Source organism: Equus caballus, chromosome 15, assembly GCF_041296265.1.
Source record: "Equus caballus isolate H_3958 breed thoroughbred chromosome 15, TB-T2T, whole genome shotgun sequence".
In the NCBI taxonomy this organism is placed as follows: Eukaryota; Metazoa; Chordata; class Mammalia; order Perissodactyla; family Equidae; genus Equus; species Equus caballus.
Window position 1 is genome coordinate 90,557,601 of NC_091698.1, and position 17,833 is coordinate 90,575,433.

General features: G+C 35.2%; 1 protein-coding gene across 34 annotated transcripts in view; it reads left to right on the forward strand.

Moving 5' to 3' along the window:
* The window catches only part of PUM2 (pumilio RNA binding family member 2), a 93,905-nt gene that overhangs the window by 1,637 nt on the left and 74,435 nt on the right, over positions 1–17,833 (forward strand). The gene's annotated exons all lie outside the window — the stretch shown is intronic.

The window sequence follows — 17,833 nt, forward strand, 5'->3', positions numbered from 1 at the left end:
TCTTCACCATGTGAACTGGAGTATTGGAGGATGAATTAAAGAATGCTGGCTAGGAATCTTGTTAAAAATACAAAGATAAATATTTTTAATTGCCTACGTTTCTGTTCTTAGGCTTTTAATATCCTGCTTTTTAAAAATGGCTTGCTTTGTCTGCATAGTCATCATAAATAGTTGACATTTTGCTTATTGCAAGAATGTTTTTAAAAGTCCAATTTTTGGTGGAATTAAGTTATTTAGAATTGTCTTTTGGTCCCCTTGAGGGCCAGTTTTTCTATGCAGAGAAGGTTTACACTAATTTTAAAAATTAGTTATATTTTGGAATCTTGGTTCTTAAGTTCAGAGTTTTTTTTTTTTTTTTTTTTACTGCCTCACCCCCCATCCCCAAAGCCCGGTACACAGTGGTATATCTTAGTTGTAAGTCGTTCTAGTTCTATGTGGGATGCTGCCATAGCATAGCTTGGTGAATGGTGCCAGGTCCGTGCCCAGGATCCGAACCAGCAAACTCAGGGCCACCGAAGCGAAACCTGGGAACCCAACCACTCGGCCACGGGGCCGTCCCCCCATTTTTTTAAGTTCATTTTATTTACACGAGTCTAGCTGTTTTATCTTTGAGTTAGATTTACCATTAACAGACATCTTCAAACAAACTGTTTAATTTTAATACATGGTTTCCCTCATTTGTCTGAGTCCAAAGTTCTCAAAAGTCAAAGTTGTTTCAACATTTAGTAAGATTTCAACTTTTTAAAAAAAGTCTTAATTACTACCATATTTAAATTGGTCTTACAAGGTTGTCACTATAGTAGGCCAATTTTTCTTAGGCATTACAAGTATATAAGCCAAATAATGCAGTCTTAAGACAGACACTAATGTTAGGATTTTGTTTCTCTAAAATCTTCCATACATGTTTATAAATCTTTCTGGAGTTTGGAAAGATAATTTGTCTTCGGAGATTTATCATAGTTGGCAGAAGTAATTATGATCGGAGATTTGGGCCAGGTGTGCCATCCAAAGCCAGTCTTCTTAGTGACCAGACTGTCTCCTTTTTATAGACACTGACCGGATCTTCATAATTTAAGTGGAGGTTGGTTCCTGTCTCCTGGACTCAAATTCTGCATACTTCCTAATTCAATGACCTTTGAACTTTCTGGGTTTCTAAGATAGGAAAATACTTTGTATTTTTTCATGTTCTTAAGACTTAGTGGATATTTTAAATATCTAAATGTCTGCATCTTGTATGGCTTTGTCTGGCTTGCGTTCACAGTTTGAGACTGTTTACTGACAGGTGTGATTAAGATAAAAATTGTACTTATAACTGAGTAAATTGGTTTGTGATGTATTAGATTTCTTGCTGTTTTTAAAAAAGCATAAAAATAGTCTGACCTGCTCCTGTTGTTCCACCTTCTCACTCTTCCTTTTGATGGATTTGTAAGAAGGAACTGATCAAGTAGTGTTCATCCCCTTTCGTCTCTGGGAGTCTGCCCCCTGTGGAAAGCACTTTGTTCTGCTTCTCCATGAAGCCACTAGGGATAGACTCTGCCCCTTTCTGAAGGAGGACCATGGTTATCCAGTGCTACCTGCGACTGGGTTAAAATAATTACGGGGTGTGGTGTTAAGAAGTCCAGTTGGCCTAGGTCTAAATTATGCTTTCCAGTGTAGCTTTATCAGTAATAAAGGAGACATTTGGATTGCCATCAGCCTAAAACTCCTTTGTCTCTCACTCACTGCTGAATTCTGATGTGGTGGGAAAAGTTTTCCTTAAACTCTGTCATTTAGAAGCTAATATTTTAATAGTGATTTTTATATTTAACAATATATATAGAAAGTATTTTTCATTTAAAATTTCTTGTTTTTGTAGTGGGAAAAGTGAATTTATAGAGAAGTATTTTTTTCAACCTTTTGCAGTGAAACACTGTAGAATTATTACGTAAGTAGGTGTATGATAAATGCTTTTTCTTCAGTGTTTCAGGTAGCAGTATGTTTACAGACATAAGGTTAATATATTTTTTTCTTAGTGACTTTTTTCCCCAATAACTCGAAAGATCCAACTTTATTAATGAAAAATTAACCTGCGTAATTAAACACGTGTCACCTTCCAGGGAGTCGTTTTAATTCGTAATGAAATTATGGAAATTTGTGTTTTGTTGACCTTTGTTTTAAATGAAAAGTTTTATTTGACCCTTGCCTGCCTGCTTGTTATATTTTTCTAAAATGTTTTAAAGAATTAAAAAGGATTGGCTGTTCAAGCATGTTGGCAAAAAGATAATTTCTTAATATAGTCCACCTCTGCAAGTTTAGCTACTGTAATCCTGTCCATTTTCAGTTTATATATCACAGATTTTCATATAACTTCTGTTCTCTTAGTATTTTCTTATAGAGAGATAAAAGATTTTAGAGAAGAGTACTGGAAAACATCCAAATGTCTACACCTTATGTGCATATTACAGGATTTCACTGTAGCTGCCAAGTACAAAAAAGGGGAAGAAGTGTGAAAAGGAGAAGGGGTAGTTGGAGTGTTAGAATACTTTGACTGCAAATGGGACAGAAAAAAGGGACAGTCATTATCACCTACCAAGGGTGAAATGTATATTTGGACCACAAAAAGCTTCAAAAATCTACTTCCTGGAAGGGATTTGGTGAAATTGACTATTAAATGACGCTGCAAAACCACCTATTCGACACCTGCTTGGGAGAATAAAACCTGCAGCTGACTGCCAAAGTACATAAGAAATGGTGTGGAGGGGGAGGGAAGACTTTTTACATTATTTTTAGTCCAGAAGAAAACCGACTAAGTATATAGAGAACCTAGTTTGAAGATCTTTGTCATTTCTGTCATGGACATCCTTTGTCAAGAGTATTAAGTTGTAGATCTCCAAGTTGTGACCTCTGATTTTAGGCGCTGTTTCTGAAAGACTTATTAGGGATCAGTGGGAGATAGTCTTAGCTGACTGTGTAAGATGCAGCTGGGTTTATTCATTCAGATGTTAAAGAAGGTAAAGGCGTGGTAGCGGCAGGCTGACTCTAAGCGTAGGTCTTTGCTAGGCAGTCAAACAGAGCAAATTGTAGGTAGAGAAAACTATGGACTATATAGTGTATGATTTATGTTAAATACTAAGAAAGACTTACTTACAGATAGGAGCTACTGGCATCTTCCATTTTGATGACCAGGTCATTTATTAACATCTACGTAGTATTTTATTAGCACTTTTAACATGATTAAATGCAAAACGTTGTTTTCTGTGGTAAAACTTGAATCTTTAAAACCAATTCAACATAAACAGGATTAAGATTTGAAATTTAGAGGAGATGATAGCTCCGGGTTTTGCCTACACATGTTTTCTTGAACCACCATGCAGTTGAAATCTAATTGATTGCTTTTCATCCAAAGGAGAATCTTAGGTGCCTTCATTTGATCTCTGAATTGTGGCTGCTACAGTGCCAGAAATAGGAGTGAGTACTCTAGGGTCTTGCCAAAGATAAATTGTTGGCTAACTTTTATTGTAAGTCTGGTTGAGAAGATATTCATAAGGTATTATTTGGGGAACATTCAGTCCATTTATTACTCTGGATATGCTAAGTTGTATCTTTTAATCAAGCTAAACTCTTAGAAACTTGCACACATTTTTTTGAGGTTTGCAGGACTATTGTGTGCCACACTGTCCTTAGATGTTGGTGGTATGTGATCCTTGTTCTTAAGGAGTTTATAGTAAAGTGGAGAGGAAGATGCTTAAACTCATGATTACAGTGCAGTACAGTAAATGCCTCCGAGCTGGTGTTACAGATGTGCTGTGGACTCACCTAGGTAGACACTGCAGGGGTCAGGAAAAGCTTTCCAGAAGAGGTAAAAGTTGAATCTCGAAAGACTTGGAGAAGTTAATTTCATCAAAAGATGAGTGAAATGGCATTCAGCCAGATTGATTCATATGTGTAGCGACCCTGACGGGGAGAATGGCAGAGCTTAAAGTGGGATAGGGAGGGGAATTAAAGAGATGATTGGAGGGCTAGGTAGGGGACCACCACATTTAAGGGCCTTATCTAATTTGGACAATCCTGAAAGACTTTGGAAATCCAAGATTATAACTTGGGAAGATTTAGACCACGTTGTCCTGGAACCCTTACAGAATTACTGTGGAATTGGTTTCCCTGGATTCTTTTAGAAGTTAGGTACATGACTGTCCTTGAGGGGCTGACTATAAAAATGAGATTATGAAACCTTGCATCTGTTAAGGAGAATGTCGTTGAAGATATTTTCTTTTACAACTCTATCCTCTATACTACGCATAGAAGAAATTTCTTTTAAAGCTTGGTGCTAGAAATAAGGTTGCCTCCAAGGAATTGGTATGATTTCTTTCTATAGACAATGAGAATTGTTATGTAATATACTGTGTTTTCCCCCCTTTATCTTTGTATCTACAGAAGTTAAACTTAGTTTGTTATTTTTGTTATTCAATATTTGCTTTATTTTCCTAAGATTAGTTTTTGTTTTATTGTGTATATTTCTTATGAGATACTTAGTGTGCCTTCCAAAACTTTTTATTTGAATGAATATAGAGTAAATTTCACTTAAATTATACTCAAGAATGTTTCTACCACAGACACTTTTTTGGTATACGACTTAGTACTCCTTGAAACTAACAGATTTGGTTTCTCTTTTCAGACGCTGCAGTCTAGGTGTTTTGGTTTTTTTTTTTTAATTTTCTAAGGAACAACTTAGAATTTTTTTTTTTTAAGATTTTATCTTTTTTTCCTATTTCTCCCCAAGGCCCCCCGGTACATAGCTGTGTATTCTTCATTGTGGGTCCTTCTAGTTGTGGCATGTGGGATGCTGCCTCAGCGTGGTTTGATGAACAGTGCCATGTCCGTGCCCAGGATTCGAACCAACGAAACACTGGGCTGCCTGCAGCGGAGCGCATGAACTTAACCACTCGGCCACCGGGTCAGCCCCAACTTAGAATATTTTTTTAAACCTCGGTATATTTAGGAAATTGGTTTGGTCATCTCACTTAAAGTTCTTGGGAAACAAATGATCACCAATTCAAGGTTTGTTCTTGAATATTTTGAGAACTTTAAAAATCACAATTCATACTTATCATCTAAAAGATTCTTATTTAGGGGTAGGCCCGGTGGTGCAGCGGTTAAGTTCCCACATTCCACTTCTTGGCGGCCCGGGGTTCGCCGGTTCAGATCCTGGGTATGGACATGGCACCACTTGGCAAAAGCCATGCTGTGGTAGGCGTCCCACATATAAAATAGAGAAAGATGGGCATGGATGTTAGCTCAGGGGCCGGTCTTCCTCAGCAAAAAGAGGAGGATTGGCAGTAGTTAGCTCAGGGCTAATCTTCCTCAAAAATAAATAAAAGATTCTTATTTAATTCAAAGACTTATACAGCTCATTTACTTAGACTATTCATAATAGTCATAATAAGCTAAATATGTTTTAAAACTTTTAACTGTTATGACTTTTCCCAGACAAAAGTTAAGAAAGTTGAAATTCGTTATACAACTCATTCATTTTTCTTTGTTTTCTGGAAGTGGCTAGAAAAACTGCTTCTCGAAGCAGTCTTTTGTGTTAACATATTTACAGAAAAAAGTTATAGTACTGGGTTAAAGGTAAGCAATTTTAATTGTAGGACTTCTCAGAGGCTTTACAATGCTAATGACACAGAATGAATTCTAAAATGACCATGTGGTCAGCTTGGAAAAGAACAAGTAGGTGCTGGGGAGCAGCATATCTTAAATGTGTTAGACAAGGAACCTCCTATTTCAAAGAACTTTGTGAGTTGGTGATTAAGGAACACACTTTGGAAAATCCTAGCCTAAAGAAAAAAATCCTTATAAAACTTCGTTAAAGTCTCTTGCTTAAAATGGTTTTTGTTTTTTTCCAGTTGTCTCAGATCATGCATTCAAATAACTTCCTTTAGTTCTCTGTTACAACCTAACATTTCTTAAGTTATTTCTTCTTGGTGCTATATTGATTCTAATTGATAATGTGTAACAATTGAAAATTACTAGCTAGCCATTTGAGCCAAGTCTTCAATTGTTGGGCATTCAACCTAGTACTAATAGGAACTGAAAATAACCTAAGATCACTTGTACTCTGTTCTATTATAAAGCCTCTAAGCTCTAAGGCCTTTAAACTGTATTGATATAGGACCTTTTCAGAAAAACTTTAGTTTGCTAACTTCAACAAGCCTTACAACACAGAAATACAAAGATAAAGCCAGCAGTACCTCCTTTCCTACTGCAGTTAGGTGTTTATTTTTTCATCCCCTACGCATACATATAATCACATATATTGTCCCTCTCCTTTTTTTAAACAAAAATGGGATCATATATGATACATCTTAGGCAACTTGGTATTTTTATTTAATATCACGAACATTTTACTATATTATACATAACTTTAAATAGCTTACAATAGTTAGTGCATGGCTTTTTATTTTGCTAAACCATTTTTCTGTTGTTGAGTTTGGGTTGTTCAGTTTCTCTTTTTGAACTGTTACAATCAGTGCTACAGTATTGTTATGCAGTTCATTCATTCTTGTTGCTGGTGTTTATGTAAGGTAAATTCCCAGGAGGGAAATTACTGGGTCAAAGAATTTTCTATTGATTTTTTAAACAGAAAAAAGCGTATTCACTCATGGTGGGTCATTAATATTCTAGAAAGCACTGATACTTCAATTTCATATATAATCTCATTTAGTCTTCACAGTAACGCTATGAAGGAGACATTGGTATTCTCATTTGCAAAAGGGGAAATAGGGCCAGAGAGTTCAAGTGGTCTGAATTCATACAGCTAATTAGAGACAAACATGGAGCTGTAGTTTGGGTCTTTTGATTCTGGTTTCTGTTACACCATGATGGATAATACAAATTTTTTTAGTTAGAAAATCATTTCTAGGGTGTTTGTGGGTATATTCCTTAGCCATGGGAGATATGGTGATGTATAAGGGTCTCAGTCCTATGTGCACAGGGAAGCATCAACTGGAGAGCTTAAAAAAAATACCAATAAAAATCTATGCCTCTCTCCCTGCCCAAACTAATTCAGTTCAGTCTTGGATAGGTGGGATCTGAATAGTTGTAGTTTTTAAATCGTCTATCTAGATTCTGATGGACTGTGAGGGTTTGAGAACCAGTGACCTAAAGTTGGGGTACTTATATCCCTGATGGGCACATGAAGAGTTTGCAAAATGTTAACACATTTCATTTTCTGGTTATCAGTGAAGAGGTCCTCACTGTGTGTACTAAGAAAGGTATACCTCTGATCCATCCCAATTCTTAATGTGGTTGATGTATTTATTTTACCCCAGGTGGTTAAACTTTTAGAACATCAAACTTGGAGTTAGCATCGTTTAGTGATTAATCTTCCTTATTCACATTGCTGTTAGGAGTAGAATGTAGCACGTAACTGGCGTATTTTGGCTTCCATTGGGATTTTCTGAATTCAGGTCATTGATAGTCGTGGGTGGTTGGAGTCATGGCATTTTTTTTTTTTAAGCAGTTCACCTTTTCTTCCCTAACCTATTGTCAAAAGAACAATACTATGAAATACTTTGAAAGCTAGAAATATGTAAATCACTTTCATCACAGCATGCTGTCAAATATATTGTAGAGTTTAAATGTATAATTTGGTTTCCTCCATTTTTTTACACTTTGAGGAAGAATAGGGTAGAACTAACCTACATGAAATGGTTAGAAAACTAGGTGCTAACCACATGAGTTCAATTCCTTTAAATCAGGTGATGAGAGAATATTTAGATCTCCAAATAAGATTTTGCCTTTTTAAAACCTAAAATGTCATGAAGGTGTGGCTAGAGATATTTGCCGTAGTAGGTGTTGGGTATACATGTAAATTCCTTTCATTGCCTTAAAACCCTTAGAAGTTTACAAATAAGACTAGAGTGAGAATATTTTTCTTTTAAATGATGCTTTAGTTTACTGATAAGGTGCTGTTGTCATGTTTCTTTATAATTCATGATACATAGCTTATGTACAGGTGTATTTATGAAACATGAGTTCTACTATATTTAAGGCCATTGATTTCCAAGCTCACTTAACTATAATAAGAACTATATAAATAAATGTGTTTAGGGATTTTTAATAAGATGTATTTTAAATATTTTCAAAAATATAAGTAACGGGGCTGGCCCGGTGGTGCAGTGGTTGGGTGTGCACGTTCTGTTTTGGCGGCCTGGGGTTCGTGGGTTCTGATCCTGGGTGCGGACATGGCACAGCTTGGCAAGCCATGCTATGGTAGGCGTCCCACATATAAAGTAGAGGAAGATGGGCACGGATGTTAGCTCAGGGCCAGTCTTCCTCAGCGAAAAAGAGGAGGATTGGCAGCAGATGTTAGCTCAGGGCTAATCTTATCAAAAAAAGTAGCAAGTGGGAAATAGTCAAGGAGTAAAGAACTATAAAATGTGAAGTAAAAATCATGCATACCCTTTTCCCAGATGTGGCCACTTTAAACAGTTAAGTGTCATTCTTTCTGATTGTTTTCCATGTATACATATATATGTACACCTGTTTCCTGTTTCTACAAAAATGAGGTGATAGAAAGAGACTCTTTTCACCTTGCCTTTTTTGCTTAGTATCCTGGAATTTTTTTCCCATATATACATAAAAGCATGTATCTCATGCTTTTTAAGGGGTACATAGTTGATAATTTTATCAGTTTCCCTCCTTCCCTAATACAGTATCCTTATTGTCTCTGTTTTGATCTCCTCCCTTGTAGTAACTATTAACTTTTCGTGGAACACTGGCATAATCAGAACAGTTTGCAAAACTGCGTTACATATTTTTTCTATTCTAATTCTGATTTAGAGAAGTTTTAAATTAAGTTTAATGCATAAGGTGATGTTATTAATACGTTGAAAAATGCCAATTAAATGCATTAAGAAAAAGAATGCTTAGAGTAGGTTTTAATGGAGAAAGTTGCATTTGAGCCAGACTTTGAGGGATTTGTAAGATTTGCACATGAAGAGAAAAATGGTGAAGAGCTGTCAGGGGACTGGAATAGTGTAAACAAAAGGAAGGTTGGAGGAAGGAGCTTTTAGAGAGTTGTATAATTAACATATCGGCTGAGTGATGGTTTATGTTTGGTTGGTTTGGAGAAAGAGAGTGAGCTTTTGGAGTCTTGAAAGTATTGAATCTTCTGTTTTAGTAGCATTGTCTTTTAGGGTAGGGAAATTGGCCACAATTTCCTTATTTGTAAAGTAGAAATGTAATATCTACTTTGCCAGATTGTAGTGAGAATTAGATATAATGTGCCTAATATGATCTCTGGCATAAAATTGAGTGCTCAGTAAATTCTTTTCTTTTCTTTGGGGCATGGTGTCTGATAAAAATTAGTCCAAAGAGGTTTGGGCTTATTGGGAAATCAGTTTTTATGAAAAAATTTTCATAATACTACTTGTCAAAAATATCAAAGAAGTAATGTGACATTAAATTTATACAACAGCTTGGACCCTAAGTCAGTTAACCTTGTGACGAGTAACCACCTGTATAGCCTGCAGTTTATATAAATGTTATGTTAAAAAAAAAAAAAATGTTTGTCAAAGTTGTACCTATCCTGCAAGGACCAGCTTAAATACCACCTGCTTCACATGGCCTTCTATCAATTGTTATATGTCTTTCATTAACTTTATTATGGAAATTTTCAAACACAGAAGTAGACAGAATAGTATAGTGCACCCTCAGATATCTATCATCCATATTCAACATTGTGTGAAATCTTGTTTACACTCTTATTTTACTTTTTAAAAGAATGTTTCAAAGCAAATTCTAGACAACATGCCAGTTTAAGTATAAATTCTCTTACTGATGAGGACTTAACGTAAAAATAGAATCTTCTTGCTATTATCACAGCTAACAAAATTCCTTAATGTCATCTAATACCCATTCTATATTTAATTTCCCTAAAAAGTCTTTTTTTATAGTTGGTTTGTTAGGATCAGGATTCAAGCAAGCTTTACCCAATATATTTGACATTTAAGCCTATTAGTCTATATAATAGTCCTCCCTCTCTCCTCTTTTAAAATTTCATGTCACAGTTATGTTAGTGAAACTAGATAATTTTTCCTTTTTCCCATGTTCTGGATTGAGTGATTATGTTCTTGTGTTATCTGTTGACTTTATTCTTCTATCTCCCTTGTATTTCTGATAAACTAGTATTTAGACCTAGTGGCTTTATTAGATAGATTGAAGTTTGGTAGGGCTTGTTTTTTTTTTTGAGGCAATAATAATTCATGGGTAGGTGGTGATTTGTTTCATATTACATCATAAGGCATATAATGTCTGCTTGTTCCACTTTTAGGATGATGACTTTTTAAATAACAAAGTAATGTTAATTTGCAAGTACTGCTTTTGAGGCGCTCATTTCATATCATAAATCTGACATTTCACATGTATCTTTGACTCATTAGAGCCACTTTGCGCTAACAGTTTTCTAAAGCATGTCATCTTTATTTCCCTCTTAGTTAATTGACCTGCTTCTCTCAGGTGATATCTAAAAAAACCAAAAACTAGCATTGGTTGAGGTTGTTTTAGTGTGTAGATCTTCTCTAAGCAGTATTTTTCAAAATAAAGGAATTTCCCAAGACAGTATTTTATTTCTCAAAATAAATCGAGAAAATGCCTTGTAATATAAGAAACTTTGTAAAGACTTGAATATATGGTGATTCTCCTTTGGGAGAATTTTAAGGAAAAAAATATCTTGCCTTATATTTGCATATATGCAACTATATATTTATCCTATTTTGCCTCCTTGAGAATATGACCTCTGTGAGATTTATCCTCATAGAGCTAGAGCATTCTTGCACAGAAATGTTGGGTAAATTTTTATTTAATATCTAAATGGCTAGTGCTGGAATAATCTGATTTCTAATCTTAATTGGAAGATTTGAGCTAGAGTCTTTCATGATTTCTGTTTCTGGAAGTCTGTATATTGTTGACAGATTTTTTGCCAGATTTTATTCAAAATGTAGAATTTGACTTCTCGATGTAGTTGAGTCAGTAATACTGTTCGTTATGCTAGTGAAACTAGCAGTATTGTTCCCCCATGACATGGGCAAACAAGATATCAAAAAATGTTGATGTGGATCTTGGCTCAATCACTAGCTAAATGATGTATCCAACACCACTAGAAAAGTATATGATTCATTTAATGCCCCCAGAAAAATAACAAATTATGTACTAGGTGTTGATAATGATTAGTAGAAACTTCTAATGTTAAATCTTTGAAGACTAATGGTCTGCTGTTAATACTGAAACTTGGATTTAAGTTTACTTTTGTCATATGGATAAGAAAAGGCATTGCTAAACATTTTGGCAAATTTGCAAAAGTGATTTAAAATGGTCAAGGTATAAAGGTATTCTTAAGGACTTTAGCATATGTTTATTTGCGGTAGACACCACTAATGCTCAGTGACTCTGTTCATTAAAAACAGTCCGAGAAGGATGACTACCAACAACATTTTATATAAGCAGCTTATGTACTCTTCATGTGTGTTGACTTAATTTATGTGAATCAGTTAAATTTTTGTGTGATTTTCTTGTTTTTGTAATTGATGCACAAGGTAGCAACAAGCTCTAGGTATTAGAGGACCAATTTGGGGAAGTAGTGCCAATGGGAAGTTGCACTCAGTCATTGTATGTTAGTAAATGTCTTCAGCAGTACAAATAGTCTGAGAAAGAGCTTTGTTTATTATCTCTATTAAAACAAGCATCATATATTAATAAACACTGTTCACATATTAATTTCATATATGAATTTACATTTCATACATTTTTTTCGTACAATATATATTGAGCATTTAGATGGCTAAAACACAGTTCCTAGCCCCTTTGACCCCAGAGTTTAATTTCTATGATGACCCTAAAACAGAAAGTATTATAATACTATGAAAATGTGATTAGTGTCATATGGTGGTAAGAAAGTGCTTTAATACCATTTTTTGTAGCTCTAAATAGTTTTTCCCTCCAGCTTATTTTTTATGGTAGGTGTATGGTGAGGAATTGGATCAGATGTTGCCTAAGAAAACTTAGTACTATTAATGATATAAGTGTACCTATTAATGCATATCTTTGGTTCCTTACACAGACTGTTTGTAAATCTTTTGGATTATGCATTAGTAAGTATGAAAACTCTCAGAACTTAACCAAGTTGTTATTTGAGGTGCTTTATGTATATTTCTCATGTAATTAGTAATAATGTTTCCTACAGAAAAATAAGCTAATACTATTAAATTTTAGAATTTAATAAAACTGTTCTTTTGCTAGGAAATGAAGAATCATAACCTCAAAAGCTATAACTTTTTCATTGGAATTTACTTCAAGATTGCTCTTGGCCATAGAAGAGATTCTATTATGTATGTTCTGTATTAGCAAATTCTGATTGTTTATTAAAGGAAATAATATTGAGAAGTTTCATGGCTTAATAACAGACAAATTGGAGACAGACTTTACACCCCAAGCAATACTGTGTACACCGTAACTCCTGGATACATTTTCTTCCAGTAAACCTAGTCAATTCAATATTACATAACTGGTTGCTGGATACTCTGTTGCTTGTTAGAAGAAAAGATTGTTCTGTTTCTCCCTAAGATCTAACTATTCAGAGTAAAGTTGTTAAATTCACGTCTAAATTCTTACTTTTCCCTTGCCATAAGATGATACCAACATCTGTAGCTGCATAGAACATAGCAGATTGGCATTTTGCAAAAATAATGGAGGCCCACTTAGTGGCATATGTACGACCTCCACCTCTTAAACTTCATTATTGCTAATATGGAGGTTATTGCAGGAGAGTTTGAACAGTTATTTGCCCACACTTTACTCCATTCTCTTCCTCATGATGGAAATAAATGGTAATACCCTAAACTGAAAAGCTAAGTTTGACTTGTGTGAGTTTGTTTTTTTTATTTTGTATTTTGTTTTGTTTCTTTTAAATCCTAGTCATTTAAAGAAAATAATAGAATGGCCTCCGTTTAAGTGTAATCTGAAATCTCCATTCAGTATAAGAAAGCAGTTTGTGTGGGGATAGTATAACTGAAACAGTTGAAAGCAAAGCCCTGATGCTTAACTTTTGGTTTGATCAGATTTGAGAGTGATGTTATCTACATTTGATTTTTTGTGGAGCAGTTCAGAGAATAAATGCCTTAGAGCAGGGATCTGCAAACTGTGGCTTACAGACCAGATCTGGCCCATCACCTGTTTTTGTTTGGCCCATTCTCTAGGATTGGTTTTCACATTTTTTAATGGTTGGAAAAAAGTAAAATAATAATAATATTTTGTGACAAATGAAAAATATATGAAATTCAACTTTCACTGTTCATAAAAAAAGTTTTATTAGGACACATCCCTACTCATTCATTTTGATGTTGTCTGTGGCTGCTTTTGTGCTACAAAGGCATAGTTGAGAAGCAACAGAGACTGTATGGTCTGCAAAGCCTAAAATGTTTGCTCTCTGGCTCTTTACAGAAAAAGTTTGTTGACCCCCACACTGGGGCATGATTCACCACAAAAGAAAGAATGAATCCATAAAGCTATCGGAGCTCTCACTTTTATCCAGAGGTTGATTTATGACCTCATCCAGGTTGCACCACAGATGAAAACCTGTAAATAAGCAAAAAAGAGCTTCAGTAAAGCTCCAGTGCTTTTACTCTTGAGACAATTTCTTTAATCTACTACTCTCTTCCTTTTTTGTCTTAATAAAAATTTCCCACCTCTAATTCATAGGTTATACAGATTTATTGTAGAGAAGTAATAAGATACAGATAAATCAATGAAAAAATTGGTGTACTTTGATCACTTAAGGAGTGTATGGTTTTTGGTTTATTTCCTTTCAATATTTCTTAATGTTACTATATACGCATTTTCTTAATTACAAGCAAATATTTTTAATAGCTACATGGTACTCCATTTATAGATGTGTTGTATCACTTAACTCTTATGTGACAGTGACGCAGTCTGTAATTTCAGGATCTGCAAGCAACGTACTGCAAATATCTTTGTACATAAAGTGTTTTTTTTTTTTTTTGAGGAAGATTAGCGCTGAGCTAACAGCTGCTGCCAATCCTGCTCTTTTTGCTGAGGAAGACTGGCTTTGAGCTAATACCCGTGCCCATCTTCCTCTGCTTTATGTGTGGGATGCCTACCACAGCATGGCTTGCCAAGCGGTGCCATGTCCGCACCCGGGATCAGAACCGGTGAACACTGGGCTGCCGAGGCAGAACATCCGCACTTAACCGCTGTGCCACCGGGCCGCCCCCTAAAGTGTTTTTATATTTAGGTTTTATTTTTAGGATTGATTCCCAGAGTTAGGGAAACTGATTCAAGAGATATGAACCTATATATATGATGCGAAATTGCTTTCCTAAGAAAGGATTGTAACTTTAGAATATGTTTTTGTGTTTGTTAGAAGCAATTTCCATCCAAGAGCCCGTTTACTCTTACAAGTCTACTGTACTTGGATATCTGAGGCAACAGATGACTGCAAATTAAAAGCAAGCTAGTCAGAAGTGGCACCGTTATGTTCAAGTCAAGTCATATTTAACCTGACAGCAAAGCAGGAGGTTGAAATACTAACAAAAGCAGACATAAGAGACGCAAACATTGAGTGCCCCAAGAGCTTCAGGAAGTGTCAGTTCTTTCCAGCATAGTCTATAATGATGTTCTTAATGATAACTAGTATTTGTTGAGCACTTTTTAGTAATAGCTCATGAAACACTTTTGGATACATTATCTCATTTGATTTATACAACAGATAAGTAAATTAAGATTTACAGGTTAAACAGCTTGCAAAAGTCAAAACAAACTATTCTGAATCTAAATCACATACTGTTTCTACTTTACCATATTGTCTTATGTATAAAATTTGTCCATTATTCTTTCTTTAGGATAACAGAATGGTGATCCATCTTAGAGCCATTTCCATCCAAATAATAAGAACCTTATGTTTTTGGCCCTAAGGGAACAATTATCTTAATAAGGACAATCTTCTCTGAGGGTACAGATAAATAAGATGTTACACGGAAGATTTTTTTTCTAATGACTGTAATTGGTATGATCATTCTATGTAGAGCATAGACTTCAGGGCCTAATATCATTTAATGTATGTTTATTACAAAGTTACATACATGGATTATTACATGGATATTACATGGATGCATTGTCAAAGTGGTAGGATTTAAATCTGAAGCCTTCTTGAGAAGTTAGAAAGCTGCATAAATATTAAGAAGCCTTTTTAGGTGATTGAAAATACGTCATTCCTTATAACATGTCAATATCCTGAAGCTTTCATCTGAATTGTCCATCGGATTTGGGACGCAGTTAATGCTTGGAAGAAGTTGAGGCTGTAATGGAATGTGAGATCTGGAAAATACAAGGTTTAAGAGAAAGGTAGATCACAAATGTAAATCTAAGAAAAAATATTAAGGACATAGAGTCTAGGGCAATATGGGAAACCCTGTGACGTACCTATGGAATAATGAAATGGACCTTGTCCAAATTTAGGGAATTTTGAAGAAACATTTAGAAATCAGAGGTGGTTTAAGCAGACTGTACTAGACATTAGAATGAGTTGTGTCATATTAAGATGGAGAACTTTGTGTGACTGAAAAGTGTAGGACACATTTGGACCAAGATTCCTTTACTTACCTTGGTAATTGGGGGGATATATATAAATATTCCTTCCCTACAAAATATATATGTATATAAAATTTTATATGTATATATGTTACATATATGTTGTGTGATAAAAGAAAATTTTGATCTCAAACTGGGTTTTGCTTTAAAACCCAGAGTGTGATGATGGTATGGCTAGAGAGATTTATTATAGCAGGTATTGGATATAAGTAAGTGTAAGTAAGTTGGTTCAGCTACATATGTTATAAAACCCATAATACAACGTTGAAATTTTCTCTTTAAATTGGCATACATATTTTGAAGAAATCAAGAGGAAAATATAGTCCTTTGTACCTACTTACGCACAAACTTAGCATTTCTGGTGCTCTTCATTCCTTCCTGATGATCTGAGTTTCCATCTGGTATCATTTCCCTTTAGCCTGAAGAAATTTTTTTTTAAGCATTTCTTATGGTGGAAGTCTGTTGTAATAAATTTTCTTTTTATCTAAAAATGTCTTTTTTTTTTTTTTTAAAGATTGGCACCTGAGCTAACAACTGTTGCCAATCTCCTTTTTTTTTTCCTGCTTTTTCTCCCCAAATCCCCCCAGTATATAGTTCTATATTTTAGTTATGAGTCCTTCCAGTTGTGGCATGTGGGACATCACCTCAGCGTGGCTTGATGAGCAGTGCCATGTGTGTGCCCAGGATCCCAGCCAGTGAAACCCTGGGGCCACCGAAGCGTGTGTGCAAACTTAACCACTCGGCCACAGGGCCGGCCCCTAGAAATGTCTTGCTTTTAGCTTTTATTCTTGAAGGATATCTCCACCAGATATAAAATTCTAGGTTGGCATTTCTTTCTTCTTTCAGCACCTTAAAGTCTGGTCTTTCATATTCTGTTCCCCATTGTTTCTAGTATGAAAGTCAGTGGTCATTCATATCGTTTTCCCCCATTATGTAATGTTGCTTTTGCTTTAGCTGCTTTCAGAATTTTATCTTTGGTTTTCAACTTTTTTTTAAATAATGTGTATGGGTATGGGTGTTTTGTTTTGTTTTCCTGTTTATCTTTCCTGGGGTTCATTGAGTGACTTGAATCTGTAAATTTTACTTTCATCAGATTTGGGGGAATTTCTGGCCATTGTTTCTTAAAATAACTTTACACTGCATTTTTCTCTCTCCTTTTCCTTTCTTCCTATTGGAAATCTCTTGATCTATCTTCAAAATCACTGACCCTTTATCTCCTATCTGCTGTTAAGGGCATCCAGTGAAATTTTTGAAAGATTTTTTTTCAGTTTTAGAATTTCCAGTTGGTTGTTTCTATAGTTTTTCTTTATTTGCTGAAATTTTGTCTTTTCGTTCATTAGGACCATATTGTTTTCTTTCATTTTGAGCACAGTTATAGTAGTTGCTTTAAGATCTTTGCTCAGTCTAACCTCTGAGTCATCTTTTGGGTTGGTCTTCATTACTTTTTCCCATTAGTCTAGGTCATGTTTGCCTGTTTGTACATATTCCTAGCAATTTGGGTTGTGTTCCAGATATTCTATTTGATACATTGAAGGTACTCTAGATTCTGCTATGTTTTTGTGGTGAATATTGGTTTCTTGTTTGTTTTTGTTTTCATGAGACTCTGACTCCAAATTCCTGTGACTTCTGTGGTGGTCAGCAGTAGCAGACCTTTCTGCTTAGATCTCTTAGCCTTAGTTGGGTTGCTTGGAGTCTGCCCCACGCATGTACAGTGCAGAAATTGTCTAAAAATCTTAGCAGAATTTATATTCAGAATTTGGTTGTCTCCTTTTTGAAGCTTCCTCCCTCAGTTTCCAGCAGCTCTGGTTGCCCCAAACTCTGTCCTTTGGTTCTTCAAGCCTGGGTTCTCTATAGGAATTTTGGTGCCCCACCTCCACCCCCAGGCCTGTCTTCAGGCAAAAAAGCTATAAAAACCTCACTCTGTACCAGTCCTTTCTTTGAAGTGTAGAGTGCACTCCAGTTTGTTTTTTAGTTGTTTTCCGTTACCCTCACATAGTTTTTATATTTTCGTCCAGAGCTTATAGTTATCTGCAGGAGGGTTTGGTCTGATAGGAATTATTCCTCCAATCACCAGGAAACATCGGAGACTTATTTATTAAATAAACTCTTTGAGAACAGCGACCATATTTTAACTCATTTTTTTCTCTACAAAATCTTACACATTGCAGATGCCCAGTAAAAACTTACTGAA